We start from the raw sequence: 25,105 nt of genomic DNA, 5'->3' as shown, positions 1-25,105 counted from the left end.
GTCTGTGTGCACGTGCCTGTGTGTCTGTGTGCGTGTGTCTGTGTGCACGTGCCTGTGTGTCTGTGTGCGTGTGTCTGTGTGTGTGTGTGTGCCTGTGTCTGTGTGTCTGTGTGCATGTGTCTGTGTGTGTGTCTGTGTGTGTGTGTGTGTGTGTGCGTGTGTCTGTGTGTGTGTGTCTGTGTGCATGTGCCTGTGTGTCTGTGTGTGTGTATCTGTGTGTGTGTGTGTGTCTGTGTGCATGTGCCTGTGTGTCTGTGTGTCTGTGTGCATGTGCCTGTGTGTCTGTGTGCATGTGCATGTGTGTATCTCTGTGTGTGTGTCTGTGTGTGCCTGTGTGTGTCTGTGTGTGTGTGTGTGTGTGTGTGTGTGTCTGTGTGTGTGTCTGTGTCTGTGTGCATGTGCCTATGTGTATGCGCATGTGCGTGAGGAGGCAGGAGGACAACCTTTACTGTTGTTCTGTTTTTATTAGGTATTTTTAAACTTATTTATTTTGTGTGTATGCGTGCTTTGTCTGTTTGTATGTCTATGCATCACATTTATGCCAGTGGAGGGTATCGGATCCCCTGGGACTGGAGTTACAGACCATTATGAGCTGTCATGTGGTTGCTGGGAATCAAACCCCAGTCCCCTGGAAGAGCAGCCAGTGCTCTAACCACTGAGCCATCTCTCCAGCTCCATCTACTCTTGTTCTTGTTGTTTGTTTGTTTGTTTGCTTGAGACAGGGTTTCTCTATGTAGCTCTGGCTGTCCTGGAACTCACTCTGTAGACCAGGCTGGCCTCGAACTCACAGAGATCATCCTGCCTCTGCCTCCCGAGTGCTGAGATTAAAGGCGTGCACCACCATACCTGGCTACTCTTGTTCTTAATGTGTCTTCTACCATTTGTTTCCGTTGTTTTGAGGTGGTCTCTCCCTGGCCTGGAACCCCCTCATTTGGATAGGCTGGCTGGCCAGTTACCCCAGGGGTCCACTTAACTCTGCCTCCCAGAGAGCTAGGATTGCAGGCACGTGCTCCCATGCCTGGATTTTTGTTTTTGAACATGAGTTCTGGGGACCAAATGCAGGTCCTTGTATTTGCATGGCAGACATTCTACCACATCTCTCTCTGGCCTCAGGACTTAGATGCCACTTCAGGTGACAGTGCAGTCCTCTCGGCTTCTGTTTCGTGACTGTGAATCTAATTCTCCAACTAACGGACAGATTTGCACAAGGTCCTGCTGGGCTAGGGAGGGGACCCAGTTGTCTTCACCCTGGCACACCACTGATGAGGTTGGACTCATGGTTTCCACTGTCAAGACAAGTATCAGCAGCAGCAGTGAGTCCTGAGTTCCCAGTCAGCTCAACATTGATACTTTCTCATCATAATTGATGCTGTCTTAAAGGCTGGGGCTTTCCCCAAGCTTGGTTAAAACATCTTGGTGAGGAGAATTATATAGGTATGAATTCAGGTGCCAGAAGATGCTTCTAAAGGATAAACCCGTGAGTCGGAAAAGACTAACTCCCTCATTCTGAGTGTTTAAGTCCACAGAAATGAAATGAATCACTCCAATAACACAGTACGTTGGGGCGAGGGCTAGGAGGCAAAATGCATGCTGAGCAAGTGTGGGGTCCTCAGCTTGGATTTCCGTAATCCACATAAAAGGACTAGCGCAGAGCATCTGCCTGTGATCCCAGTCTGTGGAGGAGGCAGAGCTAAAGGATCCATGGAGTCCTGCAGCCAGACATTCTGGCAGAAGCAGCAAGTTCTGGGTTCAAACCCGTCGTATGGTAAACATCAAGAAAAGACACAGATGACACTGGAAAAATCCTTTAGAATTTTCTGTAATGAAAATTCTCAGAATTGAAATGGAGTGACTTATGCCAATCCTGATGAAAAATAAAGGGCTAGATATGGCTCAACAGCTAAGAGCATAGGCTGCTCTTCCAAAGGACCTGGGTTCAATTCCCAGCACCCACATGGCAGCTCACAATTGTCTTCAATTCCAGGCCAGGAGATGTGACACCCTCTTCCAGCCTTCTCCAGCACCAAGCACGCATGTGGTGCACAGACAGACATACAGACCGAACATCCGTTCATATAAAATAAATGTTTAAAACAAAACAAAACAGGGGGACCATCTGGGAAAGATGAATGAATGAATAAGCCACGAGGCTGTGGAGGAAGCATTCTCACTACATCTGACTATCCCGAAGCCACTGACACAGAACTTCTGCCATAGATTGAAGAAATGTCTCAGCAGGTAAGCGTGCTCTCTCCGAAATCATGAGGACCAGGGTTTGGATCCCAGCTCCCAAGTAACAAGCTGATGTTCCTGAAACAGCTTGTAGCCCTGAGAGGACTGATGTCAGCCCACCACAGAGATCACAAGTCCCAGGTTCTGGAAGAGACCCTGCCTCAGAGGAGGAGGTGGAGAGTGGTAGAAGTCACCTGATACACTTGTATGACCTCTACACAATCAATACTCAAACTAGCAAACACACGTACAGACACACACAATACATACCACATACCACACACACACACACACACACACACACACACACACACACACACACACCACGCACCATACACCACATACCACACACACACACACACCACACACCATACACCACATACCACACACACACACCACACACATGCACACACCACATAGACACACATCACACACATACATACACACCACACACCACACATACACAAATAAACTATTTTTAAAAGGGATTTATTTTTATTTTTATCTATTCATACCTAAGAGTGACTACCACATATGTGTAGTATACACAGAAGCCAGAAGAGGGCAGAGGATCTCCTGGAGCTGGAATTACAGACCCTTATGAAGTGAGTGCTGGGAACTGAACTCGGGTCCTCTGAGAGAGTGGCAAGCCTTTTTAATGGCTGACTGATCTCTTCAGCTCTAAATAAAATGAACCTTAACAATAAACTTCTGCCCAAATCACGTTTCACATAATGCCCCCCAAACCTTACGTAGAAAACATCCACCAGGACACCTGCCCATCAACTATGGGTTTGGCCTCAGACTGGCACCATCATTGGGATTAATCCTTGGAGCCAGGGATTACTGTTTAAAGTATCTTACATAACTTCATTTTTGTGTTTCAGAATGTTCCACGCTTCAACCTTGTTGTATAAAGTGGTGGTTGGCATGGATCATGCCCCACATTGTGACAGTCTGCTCTTCTCAGATAAGCACTCTTTTTCTTTGGCGTATGCCTCTCTGTTTGCTATTTACAATGACACTCCACCTTCCAACTATAAATTCATTAGCATTTGCCTACCAGAATTTGCAGACAGAAACCTGTATTTAACAAAAGCTCTTACGGAGAAAAATAAAATACAATGAAAAGCTCATGTGTTGTCAGTAGTAAAACCAACCTATCAGGAGAGTCTTTGCCTTAATTTTCCACAAAAGTTATAGAGGCTCTCTACAGCCACAGCCCGAGAAACTACCATCTACAGGGGCATTTCCACTTACCATTGAAGACACGACCACAAAATTACAAGATTGAATGGGGAAAAATGCGGTTAATGGCAGGATATTTATATTTTTAGGTACTGTTTCAAGAGCTTTATAACAATACTGATTACATCTCTCACCTTTGAGGTGGAGCATAGTGGACTTTACTGTGGTACCTGGTGCCTGTCCTTCATGGGGCCTGGATAGAAACTGAGGAGGGGAGATTTTGACACTCACTTATTCCCAAGATTCATCTCCTAACACTCTGATTCAGTTTTATTTCTGTCACCATGACATAATACACCAACACAAAGCAGCCTAGGGGACTGTCATAGTCAGTGTTCTATGGCTGTGAAGAGACACCATGACAACAGCAACTCTTAGGAAGGAAAGAATTTAGTTGGGGGCTTGCTTACAGCTTCAGAGGATTAGTTCACCACGTGGCAGGCATGGTGCTGGAGAAAGTATTTGAGAGCTTTATGAGAAAGAGAGAAGAAGACAGAGAGAGAAAGACAGAGACAGAGACTGGACCTGGCATGGGCTTTTGAAGCTTCAGAGCCCACTTCTAGTGACATACCTCCTCCAACAAGGCCAAGCCTTCTAATCCTTTCTAAACAGTTCCACCAGCTGAGAACCAGGCACTGAGATATATGAGCCTATGGGGCCATTGTCCTTCAGACCACCACAGGACCAAGAGCTCTGCTTGGCTCACAGTTCCAGCCATAGTCCATCCCTGTAGGAAGTCACAGTGATGGGCTTAAAGCAACTAGTCACATCACAACCAGGAGGAGAGAGAAATGGGTGCATGCATGCTGCTGCCTTGTGCTCAGCTAGCATTCTTCTCTTGTTCAGCCCAGGGAATGGTGCCACCCACAGTGGGCTGTGTCTTTCCATATCAGTTAAGGCAATGAAGACAATTCCCCTGGGCAGTGGTAGCACATGCCTTTAGTCCCAGCACTCGGGAAGCAGAGCCAGGTGGATCTCTGTGAGTTCGAGGCCAGCCTGGTCTACAGAGCGAGATCCAGGACAGGCACCAAAACTACACAGAGAAACCCTGTCTCAAAAAACCAAAAAAAAAAAAAAAAAAAAAAGACAATTCCCCAGAGACATGCTCACAGGCCTACCTGGTCTGGACAAATACTCACAGAGACTCTGTCCAGGTGATTCCAGGTTGTATCAAATTGACAATAAAGCTAGCCACCACACAACCCCTCTTTTCCCTAACGCTTATGATCAGAGAGTAAAAGAGATGAAATTATATAGTTAGCCCTTAAGCAGTTTCTTATCATAGAAGGAAGAGTAATGAAGAAAAGAGGGAAGACCGTTTCAAAACCCAAAAAAATATTTATTGTAAAAAATACCTAATTAAAACCAGGCATGGTGACACATGCCTATAATCCCTGCACCTCGGAAGCTGGGACAGAGTGCTTTCAAGTTTGGAGGAAGTAGCTTGGGCTCTGTAGTACATCTCCACCTACACTGTGTAGCTCGATGCTATCTTAAACAAACGAAAATTTCAGATTAAGGTGTCATGAGTACTATGGTTGTGTCTGTACCAGGCATGGATGTGTTGTTGCACATCCCAGGGTGAAATGGTCAGGAATCATGGGGTGTGCTAATTTCCACGCCAAAGGATTGTTTAGAAGATGAGCCATCTCCTCTCAAGAGATGTAGAACTGAGTATGTGTTAGTAATTGCGCATTAAATCTTACCCCGAGGTGACCTTCCGAATTCCTGTAGGTGAAAGTCTTATGCTTCTAGAAGGACACACAAAGAAACACTGGAATGCTCACACAAAGAGCTGTAACCTCAGCTTCCAGTAGTAACATTTTCATGATCTTGCTTCATTATTTTCTCTCTGTGCTATAGAGATTTTTCTGAGTCATTTGAGAAAAATAACAGGTACCTCCTCCATGTTCCTTCATCCCTTCACCAATTGTTTTGGTAATGTCTTTTTTTGTTTTCTCAGCATTCAATTTAGGGTTACCAGATGCCCATAACAGAGTACCTTTATTTGATTTTTTGCTGGAAACTACGCTCCCACCTTTCTTGGTGTCTAAGCATTGCCCAAATCACAATAGGAATATTATGCATACAGATAGAATGGCATTATCTCATTTGGAAGAAAATGAAGGCAACAGGATTCTATCACAGTTCAAAAATAAAACCAAACACAGAACTACATGCAATGTGCATTTCCTGTCACATATGGAAACTTTAAAACAAAAAAGGGTCGAGCATGGCAGTGCACATCTTTAATCCTGGCACTCAGGTGGCAGAGGCAGGTGGGTCTCTGGGAGTTGGAGCCCAACCTGGTCTACAGAGTGAGTTCCAGGACTGCAGAGGCTGCATAGTGAGGCGTTGTCTCAATAAAACAAAAAATAAATAAAATAAAAATAAAAATTTCAAGAGCCAGCAAGGGTAAGAAGGGACTTCCAAGGACGAGGATGAGACTCGGAGAGCCTGTTGTTTTGTGCAGTTAATGTGCATTAATAATTACAGCGGGGAGCTTTCGGAGGGTTGGTCTCAAGTTCTCGCCACTGTTGATTATACCAAAGGGAAGACGCTGCGAGACTTTAGGGGATTTTGGTCTCGTTGTCTGTGAGTGTCTCAGGAGAGGATCCACCCAGGCTCTCCACCACAATGCACAGCTGCGTCTTGTGCATGCACCTTGCACACAAACCTTCCCTGTCTGCAGATACTTCAAAACAGCCACACAGCACTCTGTAAGGTCTGTCCTGGCCTTTATGTTGGCTCAGCGGTCTCACAGCTGGATGGTGGTGGTTAGGGTGGAAGGATACTTTTATCAAGAGGAGTGAGGTATAGGGTTGCAGATGAGAAGCGGTACTAAGCCAGTGGCTTTTCTTCATTGCATGTGTAGAGAACCCAATGGCTTTGTTCATGATTTATATTCTACACATATATAACAATTATGACTCAAACACGTTCTCAAGGTCTCTTAATTTTACCCATTTCTAGGATCATGAAGAATGTTAAAAATGTTGGTGCTGAGGTCCCCTCCTCCAGATGGATGGAGTCTGAATCTCTGAGCTTCTCTGGAACCGTGTGCATGTGCATGTGCATGTGCATGTGTGTGGTGACATATTGTGTACCCTAATAAATTTGTCTGAGGATCAGAGGACAGAGCCAGCCACTAGATTAGACATAGAGGTCAGGCAGTGGTGGTACACACCTTTAATCCCAGGAAGTGGTATCTGGGCAGAGAAAGTTATACAAGGCATGAGGAAACAGGAAGGCTGAGGATTTCTTAGAGTTAAGAATTAGTGGCTGGCTGCTCTGCTTCTCTGATCTTTAAGCTTTCACCCTGATATCTGGTATCAGGTTGTTTTTTTTTTTTATTGAAAGACCGTCTAGATTGGAACAACATGTGTGTGCATGTGTGTATGTGTGTATGCAAGCACATACCTCCGTGTGTACGTGTGTGTGTGTGTGTGTGTGTGTGTGTGTGTGTGTGTGTGTGTGCGCGCGCGCGTGCACACGTGTGGAGGACCGAGGTCCAGTGTCTTCCTCAATCTCTACCTTATTTTTTGAGACAGAATATCTCATTGAACCTAGAACTGGCCAGCGAGCCCCAGAGCCCCTTCCACCTCAGCCTGCCCAGTGCTGGGGTTGCAGCTCTGAGTTACCACACCCTGCTGGGCAGCAGGTGGAAGGGCTGAGGAGAAGAAGAATTCGTAATAACCCTCAATCAACTCCATTTCCAGCTCTGTGCCCACTCTCCACTGCTGGTGCCACTGAAGTCTGATGATCAAGCCTGCATCTCAAGAAAGCCATCCCAAGCCTCACCATGCAGGCAGAATCATTTTCAAAAGAGAAAGCCACAAAGATGGCACCTTTTGAAGTTCCAAGTCTAGCTTTGTCTGTCTGGACTGTCTTGTGGGCAAGCCGAGAAACTGGAGGAGGAGGCGGAAGGGAGAGAGGAGGAGGGAGGCTGAAGCCCAGAGCGGTGACTGAGTGGGTGAGATGAAGAGATGGAAGAGGAGCCGATAAAAGGGAAGGCATGCTCCACCAAGCGCCATCAATTGACAAAGGACTGGGGAGAGCAGAGAAGAGACACAAGAGATTCAGGGAACTCCACACTTCCTGCCATCTCACTCTCCCACTCCCCTAAAACCGCGCTCTGCCTGTTCCCCGCCTGCACCCACACAGCAGCTTCTGCTGAAACTCAGCGATAGTGATCTTAATGCCTCTGTGCGCCTTGCTGGGTGAGTCCTCCCGGCTTTAACTCCTTTATCATCTCTGTGATAAAATACAGACAAACGCAACGATAATGAAGGAGCTTGGTTCCCAGTGTAGGCACAATCCATCACGGTGGCTGTGAGTTCTAGTGCTGTCAGCTTGACAGGATCAGGCACCACCTGGGGGAGGAGCCCCCAAACACGGCTGTAGGGAGTTAGCTTGATTGTGGAAATGGGAAGACATGCTCACCTGCTCACCATGGGGCCAGTGGGACCACCGTTCCCTGGTTGGGATCCTGGACTGTGTAGGTGGCGAAAGGGGCTGGGCAGCGGTGTGTGCTCCTTGATCCTGGTTGTGGATATGGTGAGACCAAACCCCTGCCACCTCAACTTCCTTGCTATGATGGACCCGGGAACCCCGAGCAGAATCAGCCCTCTGTCCTTTGAGTGGCTTCTGTCAGAATATTTTATCACAGCATCAGGAAAAGAAGGCAAGAGGATAGGAAAGGATGGTAGGAGGAGTGTGAGGCAGGTGGTCACCGTGTGTGCTCAGTCAGGAAGCAGAGAGAAGCAAATGCTGGTGCTCTGCTTTGTATGTACATATGTGTGCATGTATGTGTGTGTGTGTGTGTGTACGTACATACGTGTGTGTACATATGTATGTATGGATGGATGGATGGATTTTTGCTTTGTTTTGTGCTGTTTTATTGAGTCCCAGCTTACAGCCTCTGTTTTGCCTGTGTCCTGAGATCCCGAGTTAAGGTGACTCAAAGGCAGTGGAGAAATTAACTGACGGGGGAAACTTCAAGCACACAGCACAGGCTGTGGCAAGGTGACCGGTGTCCTTTAGCCGCATTCTAGAGAGATGGTCAGCAGCAAACCGTGACGCAGAAAGAAGCGGGAAGTTTTGATTCGGCCAGAAAGGGAGCTGTTTGAAGTGGTGGACAAAGAAGACTTCAGTGTTAAAGAGTTTGCAGCCATGAACAAGAAGCCAGGTGAGCCGGAGGGATGGCTCAGTGGTTAAGAACATTGACTGTTCTTCCAGAGGACCTGGGTTCGATTCCCAGCACCCACATGGCAGCTGTCTGTAGCTCCAGTTCCAGGTGATCTGACATCCCCACACAGATATATATGCAGGCAAAACACCAATGCACATAAGAAAAAAGAAAAAGCCAAGTGGTCTGGAGGAATAGCTCAGCCTGGTTAATTCCCAGCATCCACATGGCAACTCACAACCATCTGTAACTCCAGTTCCAGGGGATCTGACACCCTCTTGTGGCCTCCGTGGGCACTGCACATACATGGTGCACATACACACATGCAGGCAAAGCCTATACACATAAAATAAAACCTGAAGAAAAAAAGGAAAGGTCAAGCAAACTGGTACAATAGAAAGGGTCCCTTGAGTGCATTTAAGAAATTAACAGACCTCCGCTTATCGCCGGCACAAGGTGTAAAACTGCATAAGCATTTGAAAGATTTCTATTTTAAAAGATTGCTGAAAAGGCAGGCTGTTTGAGCAAGGTTGCCAAGGAAGTATTTTCCCTGGCTCTCCTCCAGACATTACTGGCTGCAGCAGCTATGGTCCAGGAGTCCCGACTATACACAAGCTAAGCAGAGGTTGTGCTTGGCTTTGCCCCGTGGCGCTCTTTCCACAGCCATGAAGAATGCATGACTTACAGAGTCATGAGCACTTGCATCCAGACTTTTAAAAATATTTTAAATTGTTTCATTTATGTGTGGCTATGTGCCGCATGTGTGTGGGTGCCCTGACAGGCCAGAAGAGGGCTCCAGACGCCTGGAACGGGAGTTCCAGGTGGTTGTGGGCCACTGACAAGGGTGCTGGGAACTGAACTCAGACAAGCAGCAAGTGCTTTCAACTGCTGAGCCATTTCTGCAGCCCCTGCATCCAGATGTTTAGTGAAAGCCTCTGGTGATGCCAGCCAGTGTGGAACAGTCCTAAGTCTGTGGTGATATAGTGTGTACCCCAATGTATTGTACGCCCTAATAAACTTATCTGGGGATCAGAGGACAGAGCCAGCCACTAAATTAGACATAGAGGCTAGACAGGGGTGGCACACACCCTTAATCCTATCACTTGGGAGGCAGAGATCTGTCTGGATCTCTGTGAGTTCAAGGCCACACCGGGAAGAGAGTCAGGCAGTGGTGGCACACACCTTGAATCCCAGCACTGGAGATCTCATGTCTCTGCTTGGAAAGCGCACACACCTTGAATCCCAGCACTGGAGATCTCATGTCTCTGCTTGGAAAGCGCACACACCTTTAATCCCAGGAAGTGACATGGCTGGGGGGAGAATGGTATATAAGGCATGAGGAGACAGGAACTAAACAGCAGTTCAACTGAGACCCTCAGGGTGAGGACTCAGGCTTTCAGTCTGAGGATTCATGGAAACAGGAACTTGCTCTCTTTCGGCAGCAGAGGATTTCATAGGGGTAAGAACGAGCGGCTTGCTCTCTGCCTCTCTGATCTTTCAGAATTCACCCCAATATCTGGCTCCAGGTTTTTCTATTTATAAGACTCTTCAGTGATTTGAGCTACACAAGTCTGTAGGGAGCCTCTGAGAAGCCAACGCATGAAGCTGTGGGAATGAACTCCAGCTGCAATCTGGCCTTCTGTGGATGATCAACTTGTTTCACAGAAGCTTGTGGTGGAGACCATCCCATCGGTCCGTTCTCAGCACTGGGGTTCTGAGTTAGGGGGCCCTGGTCAGAGACCATCCCATCGGTCCGTTCTCAGCACTGGGGTCCTGAGTTAGGGGGTCCTGGTCAGAGACCATCCCATCGGTCCGTTCTCAGCACTGGGGTCCTGAGTTAGGGGGTCCTGGTCAGAGACCATCCCATCGGTCCGTTCTCAGCACTGGGGTCCTGAGTTAGGGGGTCCTGGTCAGAGACCATCCCATCAGTCCGTTCTCAGCACTGGGGTTCTGAGTTAGGGGGTCCTGGTCAGAGACCATCCCATCGGTCCGTTCTCAGCACTGGGGTCCTGAGTTAGGGGGTCCTGGTCAGAGACCATCCCATCTGTCCATTCTCAGCACTGGGGTCCTGGGTTACGGGGTCCTGGTCAGAGACCATCCCATCTGTCCATTCTCAGCACTGGGGTCCTGAGTTAGGGGGTCCTGGTCAGAGACCATCCCATCTGTCCATTCTCAGCACTGGGGTCCTGGGTTAGGGGGTCCTGGTCAGAAGCGCTGTGTTTGCCTCTTCTCCCTGCTTTCTTCTAGTCATTTCTGTTTGTTCGTTTTGGTTTTCGAAACAGGGACCCTCTCCAGAGCCAACCAGCAGAAATTCTCTAACACTCAGCAGGCCTCCCACTCTCAAGTACTTGAATTTCAGGCAGGAGCCAGTATTTAGTCTTTTTTTTTTTTAACAATTTCACACCTTCATTTGCTGTTTTAATAAATTTTGGCCCCAGGTGCCTTCTCTTTGAATTGAAGCTGTTGTGAAGGAGGCTGTTTTCCTGATTTCTTTCTCAGAATAGTTGTTACTGGTAAATAGAAAAGTTGCTGGGTTTTGTATGTTGATTTTGAACACTGATATGTTGCTAAAATTGTCTATCAGATCTAAGAGGTTCCTTCCTCCCCCTCCTCCCTCCTTCCCTCCCTCCCTCCTTTTCTCCTGATGTTCAAGGTCAAGAAAGCTAACAAATGTCACAATTCATTGAAGTTCAAAACTACTTGCCCAGTACCAGTGAAAGAATTCTGTTTGGGACTGTACTAGGCAGACTACTGCGGATGAAAACCCTCAACCTAAACAGCCTTTTATAACTTTTATAACTAGTTCACATCCCAACACTCCCAACAGAACGCTAAGGCTACCCTCTGGTGTTGGAGGGGCATGCCTCCAGCCAGTGACAACTGCCAGGCGCTGGAAATTCACAGACAAGTACCCAAGTCCTCCATGGGAGCCAGGATGACAGACAGCTGAGGTCACAAGCATCACCCTGTTTCCAGATGACTCAAGGGCTCAGCAGAATACCAAAATAGCTTTAGCTCCAGAACACAAGAGAAGAAATAAAAACTACATGACCCATGAACCACCTAAAGGTTAAACCATGCCCTTTTCTTGGGTAGAGGGAAAATGTAGAATAGAGGGGATTTCTAGACTTTAATATGTTTTAATTTTTCTAAATGTTGCACACAAAAAAACCCCAAAATATAGTTTCTCAACCCCCCACAGTCCTGTTCTCCAGAATCACAAAGAGAGCTGTCAACTACCCCTCCCCTTGACAGGAATTACCATCAAAATTTCAAAATCCTATGTTTATCCTGTTCTTTCCATCCTGGTGCCTGAAGCCACAGCTGCTGTCCCTCTTAGTGGCTGCTCACACTTCCTGTAGCCTGAGAAGTAGTGTTGGCTAGATGAAGGGCTTTATGTATAAAATTCTTTATTCTCTGCAAAAATATTTATTTATTTATTTATTTATTTATTTATTTATTTATTTGATGTGTGTGTGTGTGCACTTAAATGTATGCATGTGCAGCACTTTAGTGCAATATCTGTGGAAGTCAGAAGGCACTGGATCCCTTGAAACTGGAGTTACAGATAGGTGTAAGCCAGCATGTAGGTGCTGGGAACTGAACCCCGGTCCTCTGGAAGGTCAGCCAGTGCTCTTAACTGCTGAACTGTCTCTCCAGCCCTAAATTTTTAAATTTAGAGTATTCTGATAAGTACCAATTACGAAATTGTAAGTCCAATAACGCACAATGTCAAGATCCCTTAAAACTCATATTTCATATTCTCATTTTGCATAAAATATACTTTAAGGTTGCTTGACAGGCTGCTAAAATCCCTCTCTGTAAGAGATTGTCCAAGCCGGGCAGTGGTGGCGCACGTCTTTAATCCCAGTACTTGGGAGGCAGAGGCAGGCGGATCTCTGTGAGTTGGAGGCCAGCTTGGGCTACAGAGTGAGTTCCAGGACAGGCACAAAGCTACACAGAGAAACCCTGTCTTGAAAAACCAAAAAAAAAAAAAAAAAAAAAAAAAGAGAGAGAGAGAGAGATGGTCCAAATATAGTCAGTGAGAAAAATGTGGGGAAAGGCTGAAGAAAGGTTTTCTGGCTAGCATAAAAGAAGTAGCAAGGCCTTCAGGACTAGGTGATTTGCACTACTGTGCTATATGGTCAGCCTATGCTATATTACAAAAGCCTGACTCAAAAAACTAAGGAATGCCTGGTCGCCCAGAATGGGTGGTGAGACCCCATTGCTGAAGACAGCTCCGTTGCAGAACACGGAGAAGCCACACTGGAACAGCACTGAAGCTTCACACTTTCTGTACAGCCATCGTGGAAGCTGCTTTGCAGGCAGGTGGGGAAGAAAGATCAGCCACGGTCTTCCCCAGTTTCGGACCCTACATGCTACAGTAGCAACTTTCCACACAAGAGGTGCCTACTGATACAACATGGTGCATCTGTTATCGGGGTAACCCACTAACTTACACTTGGATCTGATGCCTGCGCCACAGAAGGAAGTGCATGCTTGGTGCTGTGCACCTCAGAAGGCCTCAAAGGCCCATGACTCAGGAGGTCAAAAGCACAAGAGGCGAGCACACAACTTGTGTTTCACTAAGTGAACGTGTCGCCAAACTGCCTTCCAAGTATTTATATCTATACCATAGACTAGGGCAGTTCTCGGCCGTCATCCGGGAAGCTTTCCTTTGCAGGAGGGAGCAATTAATGCAGACTCGTGGATGGCCAGGGTGCTGAGGACAAGAGACTATTGGGTGTTCAGAATTAAACGGGACGTTTATATCACCTCCCTCAGAAGACATCATGGGAGACGGGGATAAAGAATGTAAGAGTCGGAGATGGACAGAAGAAGGGTGGTGGGATACTGTCTTAGGGCATGGCACAGCCCTTGAACTTGTTATCTCACAGAAGCTGTGGTTGCCTGCAAGGGTCTGCACAAGGCTGAGCCTAAAACATTCAGTCATAGATGGGCTCCCACCTCGCCTAAGAGAAGTCCTTGAAGAGAAGTCATTGTCTTCAGAAGCCACTGTGAGTCAACCATGCCCTGATGATAGCTTCACATCCATGTCCACATGAGTGGCCCTGATTAAGTGGGTCATGTGAAAAAAAAAGAAACAATATAAAAAGACAAGGAAGAGGGATGGGGACTTGGTGTGGGGAATGGAGGTTGTTGACGGAGGGATAAGTAAGAGAGTTGGAGGGACGAGTGTGGTCAGAATCCATTACATATGCATGAAATTATCAAAGAATAAGTTAATTTAAAATAGAAAACAAAACCTAAGAGCACGGTGGAGCACTTGCCAAGCATTTGCAAGGCTCTGAGTTCCATCCCCAGCACGCACGTGACAGTGGGTTACATGTGATGTGTATTCAATGAAAACTCTGTTTTCTTTCTTTTTTTGAAAAAATCTTCTGAGTTGAAAGAAAAGTTTGAGCTTTTTAGATTTGATTTCACTCTGCAACAATGGGCTCTTAGAGTTGCTTCTGTATAAAGGAGTGGAGTCCCACCTGTCAAGTTATCGCTGCAACTCGCCTTTCACACCGGAGAGCAGAAGGGCCTGTGAGCCTGACTTGAGTTCTCTTAGCTTAACCTCATCCTGCTGCAATTCAGACACTTCTCATCTTTTTAAAATCTTTATATGTGTATGTGGTTGTGTGTGTGTGTGTGTGTGTGTGTGTGTGTGTGTGTGTGTGTGTGTGTGTAGGCCAGAAGTCTACTTCAGGTGTCATTGCTCAGGATCCATCTATCTTAGTGTTTGAGGCAGGGTCTCTCACTGACCTAAACTCACAGAACAGGTTAGACTCTGTGGCTATTGAGCCCCAGGGAAGCTCCCATCTCTGCCTCCCCAGTGCTGGGGTTACAAGCATGTGCCACCATGCCCAGCTTTTCACCTGGGTTCTGGGATGGGTCTCAGGTCCTCATGTTTGTGCAACAATCATTTATGAACTGAGCCATCTCCACAGTCCACCCCCCTTTTTAAAAATCTTTTCATTGTTCCCTGTCCCTAGTAAGTTAGAGGTGCCACCGTCTTGTCATTTCTCACTCCCGTTTCCTTCTCACCAGGACACAGGTGCGGCTGACATTTTGAAATGAAGATCAAGGCAAGTTTTACCTTCACTAGGCCTGAACACATGTTATGAGCTCCCAGGATGTACCAACTCCCAGCCCTGATCAATCCTGTGGTAAAAGAATCCACAAGAAAGCCTGCTAGCACGAAAGACATCTCAACCTACAAGACATTAGTCACGGAAGACGTGTCCCACCACCTCTTCTGTGGTCTAGTGATAAGAAGCAAGTCATGGGTACTGACCACACTCAGCACAGGACATCGCTTAAGGGTGTGAGCACCAGAAGATGAGGCTGAGTCTTCCCCAACAGCCGTCTTCTGTAGATGTGATTCTAAACAGTCTTATTAAACAAGAAACACAGAGCCAAATAAAGAGTTAAAAGCCCAAGAGGTCAGAGCACTAGTGAATAGCCTTTAGCTTACCAGCCGCCGCCGTCCTTCCCCTGAGAGAGAGACCTTCTCCTGTGTGACGTGTCTTTTTATTGCTGTTCTGCCTTCTCATTGGTTCTAAACCCAACCACATGACTTCCTCCTCACTGCCTGTCTATACAGACCTCCAGGTCTCTGTGGTTGGTACTGGGATTAAAGGCGTGTGTCTCCATGCTGGCTGTGTCCTTGAACACACAGAGACTGCCTGCCATGTAATTGGATTAAGGGCGTGTGCCACCACCGCTGGACTTCTGCTAAATGGCTTGCTATTAGCCCTGACCCCCAGGCAACTTTATTTATTAACATACAAATAAAATCACATTTCAGCACAAATAAAATGTCACCATAGTCTTCTGAGACTGATCAGACACATTCCAAGGAGTCCTCATCCTGTATCTCAAGTCTCCTAATCTTTCACACATTCCATCTTGTGTCTTTCTGTACAAAAGTCAGGCCACACCAGCATCAGGACCTACGTAAAGTCCATCCCTTCTTCATCTGTGTTTAACCCACCACTCAACTCATTTATTGAGTTCATATTTCCAATCAGTCTGTGTAATTTATTTCTGGTATATCTATTTGGTTGTTTTCTTTTATTCAAACTATAGTTGATGATCTTATATGTTATTATATTTCAATACCTTCCTGTGTTTCCTTGAGCATTTTAGTTTTTTGTTGTTGTTTTTGTTCTGTTTTGTTTCTTTTGGGTTTTTTGGAACAAGGTTTCTCTGTGTAGCCCTGACTATCCTGGAACTCACACTGTAGACCACACTGGCCTTACACTCACTGCCTGCCTCTGCCTCCCAAGTGCTGGAATTAAAGGCATGTGCCACCCCCCACCCTACCCCACCCCCACCCTGGGCTCATTTTATACTCTTTATTTATGATGTCTACATCTGAGATGGGCCTGCTGTTAAGAGTCAGTGCTTTTCTGATTCTTATTTGTGTCAGCCTGTTCTTGTGTGCTTTGAACTTCTGACTGTGAGTTCATATTCTTAGGACTTTTGCTTAAGTCATGCCAGGCATCTTCAGCTTACTTCTTGTGGTTTCAATGAGAAATGTCCTCCATCGGCTCCTGTATTTGAACACTTAGTTCCCAGTTGGTGACACTTGTTTGGGGGGGGTCGTGTGGTTAGGACAAGGAACCTTGCTGGAGGAAACATCCCACTGGAGTAGCCTTTGAGAGTTCATGGTGTCACACCACTTCCCCGTCTCGGCATCATGGGTTGAGAATGTGATGCCTTGACTTCTTTCTCAGGCTGCCCCATACCATGCCTTCCCTGCCATTGTGGGCTCTCCCTCTGGAAGTTTAAGCCAAAATAAACTCTTCCATAAACTACATGTCATGTTACAAAAGAAAGTCACTGATACCTCCCTCCAGATCCAGGTTCACACCATGTTTCCCACTCCATCCTTTGATAATTTAGACTGTTTTCCCAACTGACTTCTTTGAAACTCATCAGTCGTATCCCCTTTCTCTCTTGCCAAAAGGTCACCTTGCTCGATTGGTTCCTGCCCCAGGACACCCTCTGCTCTCAGTTTCTGGAGACCTCTCCCTCCCTTTGTCCCTTTAAGTTTAAGGTGACACGTTGGTTGCTTTTGTCTTCACTATGGCCAAAAACTGACAAGAAGCAGCTCCAGGGAGGAAGAATTGGTTTTGGGTCATTTTTGATTCAAGGGGTGCAGTTCATCCTGCTTGGAGGCCATGGCAGTGGCAGCAAGAGGCTTGCTTGCTCACATCTCTGTGGAGCGGGAAGCAGAGATAGGAGAATGCCATTGTTGGCTTTTCCTTTTTTACTTTATTCAATCCAGGACCTCAGCTCAAGGGATGGGACCTCTCATGTTCAGAATGTTCCAACCCCTCCCAGGTTACTCCTCTCTGGAAATACACTTATAGACACATGATCTGCCCCCCCCCCCGCAAAAAAAAAAACCTCTTGTAAAATATGGGCATGGGGGAGCATGTCTGTAGCTAGAGTGTGGGGAGAGTGACCAGCCAGACTAGCCACTTTGAGCTCTGGGTTCAATGAGAAAACAGGGGAAGGAGCTGGAGAGATGGCTCAGAGGTTAAGAGCACTTACAACTCTTGCAGAGGATCCAGGTTCAGTTCCCAGCACCCACATGGCAGCTCACGGCCATCTGTACCTCCAGCTCTGTGGGGAGCTGATGGCCTATTCTGGTCTCTGTGGCACTGTACAAATGTGCTGCATGTATATACATGCGGACAAATATTCATACACACAAAATAATCTTTATTTATTTTTAATTTTTAAAGATTTGTCTTGTTTTATATGCATGATGTCTCACCTGCATGTTTGTCTGTGCCCTGTGTTCCTGGTGCCCGTGGAGGTCAGGAGAGGGTACCAGGTCCCTTGGAACCGGAGTGACAGATGATTGTGAACCCCTGGTTCTGGGAACTGAACCTGGGTCCTATGTGATAACAGCAAGCGCTGAGACTCTCCAGCTCCTAAATAAATCATAAAAAAATAAAATAAAACAAGGTAGTGAGCAACTGAGGATGCCTAATGCTGATTTCTGACCTCCACATGCACATGGGTACACACACCACAGAAATATGGGCATTCATACACAAATATGTACACACATAAAACACACACACACACACACACACACACACACACACACACACACACACACACACACACACATACTGTAAGGAACACATGTAAGGAAGGCCTAGGGTGAACAACCCTGGTCAGGAGTGATAAGCAATAGAATGATGTAAGTAAACCACAAATGGAGTAGTGATAAGCTATAAGCTATGTGTGGAAGTAGGGACAAGACTAGAAACCCAGCCAGGAAAGAATATAAAAGATGAAGCCTCAGACCCGACCAACAGAGCTTGTCAGGCCCTCGCGCGAGATGACTCTCCTCTGCCAGAGACGTGAGATCCTGTCCCCAGTGTAGACATGGCTGACCTGAGGAAGGCTGACCCAAGATCCAGAGGAACAGATGTGGCGAGTCCGGACCTGTATACCTGGAGAGATACTCCTGCTTCCATTTGGAAGACAGGATGAATATTGCTTGTAATCTTACCGTGTGAATAAATGAGTGTTATACCAAGTCTGAATCAAGAATGATTATTCCTCCCCCATAACTGGGGTATGTGCTCACTACACACACACACACACACACACACACACACACACACACACACACACACACACACACCAGGGCTTGCTGTGCCTACAGAGGCAGAGATTTGTCCAGCAGAACTAGAAAGGACAAAGGGCTATGGTTGAGAAAGAAAGCACACAGCCATCATGTCTACCAGACAGGCTGACTAGTGTCCTTAGAAATGTCTATTGTTTGTGGGACCTGTTATATATGGAGTGAGGCATCCCGAGAGTGAGGAAACTCTCACCATCCCAAAGGTTCCTTGAATCTAGTTTTTTGCCCAGAGTCCCCCACCCCCCAGGTAGGCTTTGGGGACCACAAACTGAAGATGACCAGACACAGAAAAAATACTGAGTCAGGTGGCAGCTAAGTAACAGAATGGCCTTCCTAAACCCCCTTCTCTCGGGGCCAGCATGAAGTTCCAGACCTGCTGATTCCTCCTTCCTGTTGAGGAGGACTGGCTTTCCCAGAGCCTCTGCTGGCTGAAGCAATTGGCTCTGAGAAAATGGCCGTGCTGGTTTTAGTGGGTGCCTTTATTCTGAGTTCCCATATAAAAATGTTTCAGTCAACCATGGGCCACGTGTTCGTTCATTGACAGTACTAAGAGATGATATCTGCTAGTGACGCAGGTCCCTCTCAGTTTGTGTCAGGGCTACCCTGTGATGTTCAGATAATGACAGAATTCTCCAGTGACATCTTTCTCAGGTAAAACCCCTCTGTTGAGGAACGCATGACTGTACGCTATATATATCTTCATAGAGAATAAGAACTGTTGACTAGGAATGGAAATTGAGAACTATTTTTAAAACACTCTTTGGTCGTTCTTCCAACCAGCCCCAAAACTGTGCAAGAGCTGACTGGGCACATGTCTCTAACATGGCCTTGCAACCTCTCCAGCTCTAAACAACTGAAGTGCTAGCCCTCTGAATGTCATGTGACCCAGTTCTAGTGGCTGCACAGAATTCTCAGGCCCTTAAAATACATTCTTAAATGAATGGTTGTTTTGGGAAAAGCCAAGGGAAATCCTCATCTTGTCTAAATGCAAATTCGGAGAAGAACACTGGGAAAATGACTAGTCCCTGAGTCCCCTGGGCCCTTGACGTGCAGCTCACAGGCTGATGGCTGGAGGCTGGAGGGACCTCAACTGCACAGGGCAGGCTCGCTGGTCTAATTCTCAGCTCCAGGTCTTGCTGTAAGGGCCCTTTTTGCTGTGCTATTCAGCCTGTCTCAGTCCAGGCCTCAGGCAGAAGTTTACCTCATCACCTCAAGGGGGAGCCCCAAGACTTCCAGATAGGAAATCACTGAGGGAAGGTGGGACCGACCAGGCCAGCCTGTTGAGTTGGAGAAAGGGCCTTCTGGAAGGAGTGTTAGCCACCTATTCTGTCTGCAGCCCCTGAAGGCATCTGCCCTGAAATTTACCTTGTTCCCAAGGCCAGATGTTGCATATGTAAATTTCTGATGTGGGTGACAGGTGGCCTCAAGTTATCTCTTTAACTTCCTCCAGCCTCCTATCTCCTCACCTGAAACAAAAGGTTGAAAATTAAAGCTGCAGGTGCCAACCAGGGAGCAGAATGGAGGGGGACAGGGAAGGTGGGAGGAGGGACAGGGAAGGTGGGAGGAGGGACAGGGAAGGTGGGATGGGGGACAGGGAAGGTGGGAGGAGGGACAAGGAAGGTGGGATAGGGGACAGGGAGGAAGGAGAGGAAGTGGGAACATGAGCAAGGTGCAAGGATACAATGAAAACTTGAAACCCATTATTTTGAATGGTTGTTATAATCTCAGCACTCGGGAGGTGGAAACAGGAGGATCAGGAGTTCAAAGTCATCCTCAGCTCCATGGGGAATTCCAAGCTGGCCTGATAAAGACATCTGACTGGATATTTTAATTGCTAGGGCTACTGTGATAAACCATGACAGTCTGGGGCCTTAGCAGCAGCACTTGTTTCTGGTGGATCTGAAGCCTGGAAGTCCAAGCTCCCATGTCAGCAGCCTTGCTTGGCTCTGAGACTGTCACTTGTGGCGTGCATATGGCCCCAGCTCAGGAGCCTCTGCACATGCACCTCACAGGCTGGCCTCAAACATGCCATGCAGCCCAGGATGACCCTGAAGTCATCCATCTCCACCTTTGAGTGCTGGGATCCCAGGTGTGAACCACCACACACACACCTGCTTGCATGGTGCAGGAGATCATGGGATTCCAGGTGTGACACACACACACACACACACACACACACACACACACACACACACACACACACACACCGCTGCTTGCATGGTGCAGGAGATCATGGGATTTCAGGTGCTCCCCCCACACACACACACCTGTTTGCATGGTGCAGGAGATCGTGGGATTCCAGGTGTGCCCCCCCCCAACACCTGCTTGCATGGTGCAGATCAACCCATAGCAAGCACTATACTCACCGAGCCACATCCCAAGTCCTAGGTTTTCAGATGGAGACCCTCATGCATGAGTAAAGGCTCAGAGCAGCTGGGAGTGAGGATGGATTGTGAAGGGGGCTCTGAGACACCAGCGGCTCCATCCCTGGTCTGATGTTCGGCATCTCTAATTACAGGTAAGTTCTGACTTTGCTTCTGCTTTCAACTGTATGGCATAACTGAGAATATAACAGCAGTCTGACCCGTACCGTTTACCCTTATTTACCTGCTTAAAACTGAATTTCAGTAAATCACACTGCAGGTCATGACTTAGCCTCTTGGTGTGGGAGCACGGGGCACAGTTCAGGGCTTCTCCACTAAGATTTGAGATTTTCTGTTTTTTACGAATAGTAAACAGGGCTTTTCAGAGACGTAGAAGAAGACTGTCTGACAGGTTGGAGTAGAAAAGGCCACTGTCACACGATCCTTGCTGGAGGATTGGGTGGAAACAGGGACTGGGCTGCAGGGAATGAGGAAAGAGGACCCTGAGGGAAGGGGCAGCTCTGCGTAGCTCCCCGACAAGGGAGGCATCCATCGTGCTGCCCGGTCCCTCCTGGCGCCCAGGCCGAGTCTCTCAGGCAGACAGTGCTCCTTCCTCTGAGTCCCCAGCTTTCTAATCTCTCCACTATCCTGTGTCATTTCTAAAACTTACACTAATCTTGCCTTGATTGTTTTCGGGTTGTGGCTGCTGTTTCGAGAGCAGACCTCATTCTGTAGGCCAGGCTGGCCTCCAGGTAGCAGCAATCCTCTGACCTCAGCCTCCTAAGTGCTGGATCCCAGGTATGAGCCACTATCCCTGAGAATGAACAAGTAAGTCAGGTCGATCACACAGGTCATACCTACAAGAGGACCTTGTAGTGGTGGTGCTTAACTATTAGTAAATAGTTGCGGTCTGTGGTGGTTTGAATGGGAATGGCCCCCATAGCTCATATGTTTGAACACTTGGACCCAGGTGTTGAACTGTTTGGAATTAGGAGACGTGGCTTTGTTGGAAGGGGTGCGTCACGGGGAGTGGGGACTTTAAGGTCTCAAAAGTCCTCCCCAGTGTTCTCCACCTCCTCCTTTTGGATCAAGATGTGAGCGCTCGGCTGTTCCTGCCTGGTCCCTTCACTCTGTCATCATAAACTCTAACCCCTGAAACCATAAGCTCAATTAAATCCTTTCTCTCCTAAGTTGTCTTCATCACCGTGCTTTATCATAGCAATAGAGAAGTAACTGAGGTAAGGGGTACGGGGCAGAGCTGGGAATGCAGCTCAGCAGTGTCTAGCTGAGTATGGCGGCATGTGCCTGCTGTCCTGAGGGCTTGGGAAACTGACCTAAGAGCTTAGAAGTTCTAGCTTGGAAGGCTGAAATGAGAACTTAGGTGTTCCAGGCTAGCATGGGCAACACAGCAAGACCCCAATCTCAAACGCAAGATGAATAGTTAAGTGACAACTGATGATTTATTTTGGAATAAAAGTACTTTTGCTAGCTGGGCGGTGGTGGTGCACGCCTTTAATCCCAGCACTCGGGAGGCAGAGCCAGGCGGATCTCTGTGAGTCCGAGGCCAGCCTGGGCTACCAAGTGAGTTCCAGGAAAAGGCACAAAGCTACACAGAGAAACCCTGTCTCGAAAAACCAAAGAAAAAAAAAGTGCTTTTGCTTTGATTTGTAATCGACCTTAGTTCTTCCACCTCGAATGCTTTCACTCAGAAATAACTTAATCAGAGGCTGGAGAGGTGGCTCAGTAGTTAAGAGCACTGGCTGCTCTTCCAGAGGACCTGGGTTTGATTCCCAGGACCCACATGATGGCTCATAACCATCCGTACATCTAGTCTCAGGGGACCTGGGATCCACTGCCCTCTTCTGGTGTCTTGGGGTCCAGGTATGCATGTGGTGGTGGACATACAGGTAAACACGTATATACATAAAATAATAAAAATGTTTTTTTTTAAGAAATAATTTAATCAGTGTGGTGATAGTGTGTCCCCCAATATATTGTACACCTTAATAAACTTATCTGGGGTCAGAGGACAGAACAGTCACTAGACAGACATAGAGGCCAGAAAATGGTGGTACATACACCTTTAATTCTATCACTTGGGAGGCAGAGATCCATCTGGTTCAAAGCCACACTGGAAACAGCCAGGCATGGTGACACACGCCTTAATCCCAGGAAGTGATGACAGGAAGCAGAAAGGTATATAAGGCATGAAAACCAGGAACTAGAGTCTGGTTAAGCTTTTAGGCTTTTGAGCAGCAGTTCAGCTGAGAACCATTCGGATAAGGACACAGAGGCTTCCAGTCTGAGGAAACAAGATCAGCTGAGGAGTTGGTGAGATGAGGTTAGCTGTGGCTTGTTCTGTTTCTCTGATCTTTCAGCGTTCACCCCAATACCTGGCTCCCAGGTTTGATTTTATTATAAGATCTTCTAACAATTCGTGCTACAAATCAGTGGCTGGGAAGAGACTCAGTGGTTAAAAGTGCTTACTGCCTTCCAGAGGTCACAAGTTGGGTTCCCAGTACCCACGTCAGATGGCTCACACCTTCCTATAACTCTAGTTCCAGAGGATCAGTGCCCTCTTCTGGATTTCATTTATGCTGTACACAGTATGCATATGTGGCACAACCACCACACACACACACACACACACACACACACACACACACACACACACACACTGATGAGGTATTGTTTGTTGCCTTCAGGTCCCAAAAGCAGACTTGCTTCATTTGTCACTCTAAAATGGAATGGTCCATGAGCTGAGTGCCTCTCCTAAATATTGTGTTCCTCAGTGAGTGTGGGTGTCCACCGGGGAATAGGAAACAGGCAGGAGTGTGCTGACACTCATCACAGAGTTCTATCAGCTGTGGCACCCATGGAAAGGACAGGCTGACTTGTCAGCCCACAGCAGGTGAGGCAGGGAGGCGAGCACTCCCAGCACACGCACAGGGAAGGGTGTGTGTGTGTGTGTGTGTGTGTGTGTGTGTGTGTGTGTGTGTGTGTCTGGGGGGGGGGAATGTGTGTGCGCTGGTGGAAGAGGAAGCGGTTAGAATGCGGTGGGAAGTAAAAGGTTGTTGAGAACGAGCTCACAGACAGACCAGGGAGCAGAGGAAGCGCCCTGAGTGTTAAACCTGGAGAGCTCGGGATTGCTCTCTGCGTACTTGGAATGCTGAGGTGAAGACAGACAGACAGAAGGGATTAGTGGGCACAGGGTACTCTCCAGGCCCCAGCTGGAGATGGAGTTGTGTCAGAAATGAACACTGATGAGATTGTTTCACAGGAACTGTGGGAGAATCTTGGCCAGATTCCAGGCAGGAGCACAGGGGAGAGCTGAGTGCAGCTGAGGACATGGCTCGGCTGGTAGACTGCTTGCCTAGCACATATGAAGCCCCTGAGTTTGATTCCCCAGCACCTCATAAACCAGACGTGGTGGAACATCTCAGCCCTTGGGAGGTGGAGGCAGGATGATGAGAAGCTCAGGTCATCTTCAACTATAGAGTCATTTAAAGGCCAGCCCAGGATACGTGGGACGTGTCTCAGCAACAACAAAATGAAACAAAACCAAAGAAGGGGCTGTAGAAACAGCTCAGTGGCTAAGAGCACATACTGCCCTTGCAGAAGACACAAGTTCAGTTCCCAGCACCCATGATGGGGAGTTCACAACTGCCTGTAACCCCAGCTCCAGGGAGATCTCAGTCCTTTGGCCTCCATGAGCACCTGCATTCACATTCACATATGCATAATTGGTAATAAAATAAACCTTAAAAAAAGTTTAGCAGAAATGAATGAGAAGCATGGTTGGGAGGGTTTGGAACAGCAGTGGATCTGGGAGGAGGTAGGCGGAAGGATGAACATGATCCACATACCAAGTGTGAATTTCCAAAGAATTAATAAAAATAAAAAACAAAAATCAAGAGCTGACACGGGGCAGAGTGAGGACAAGGAGCTGATGTTGGGTACCCCAGACCTAGCTGCTGGGGCCTAGGGAAAGGGCCAGTGTCAGAGTCTGTGAGGGCTCTTGGCCTCTGCAGGGGAAGGTGGGCAGATGGGGTGCCTGTGGTGGGCAGGCACTTTAGTGTGGTGCTCCTACCTCAAAAACAGCCTCCTGAGAACCTCCCCACAGTGTGTGCCTCGGCAGGCAGGCACAGGCGGGCAGTAGACCTTGCTGAAGTGAAAGGTCAGGGAGCCTATGCCCAGGGCTGCCCAGTGGGTACCAGATGCTTTCTAAGATGGATGGAGAGTTGAGGGGCTCTCACAGCTTGCCTGAGACCCCTATTAATGAGAGCTTGAGGCCTGGCTTGTGTTCTGCTGGCCTCCAGAGCTGCAGACTGTCATCTCGCTGGGGATATATGACACAGCCCCCAGCCATCCCCAGGTCTGCCCCAGGCAGCAGCC

Source organism: Peromyscus californicus, unplaced genomic scaffold (assembly GCF_007827085.1).
Source record: "Peromyscus californicus insignis strain IS unplaced genomic scaffold, ASM782708v3 Scaffold_11__1_contigs__length_118956290, whole genome shotgun sequence".
Classification (NCBI taxonomy): domain Eukaryota; kingdom Metazoa; phylum Chordata; class Mammalia; order Rodentia; family Cricetidae; genus Peromyscus; species Peromyscus californicus.
This window is presented reverse-complemented; position numbering follows the sequence as displayed.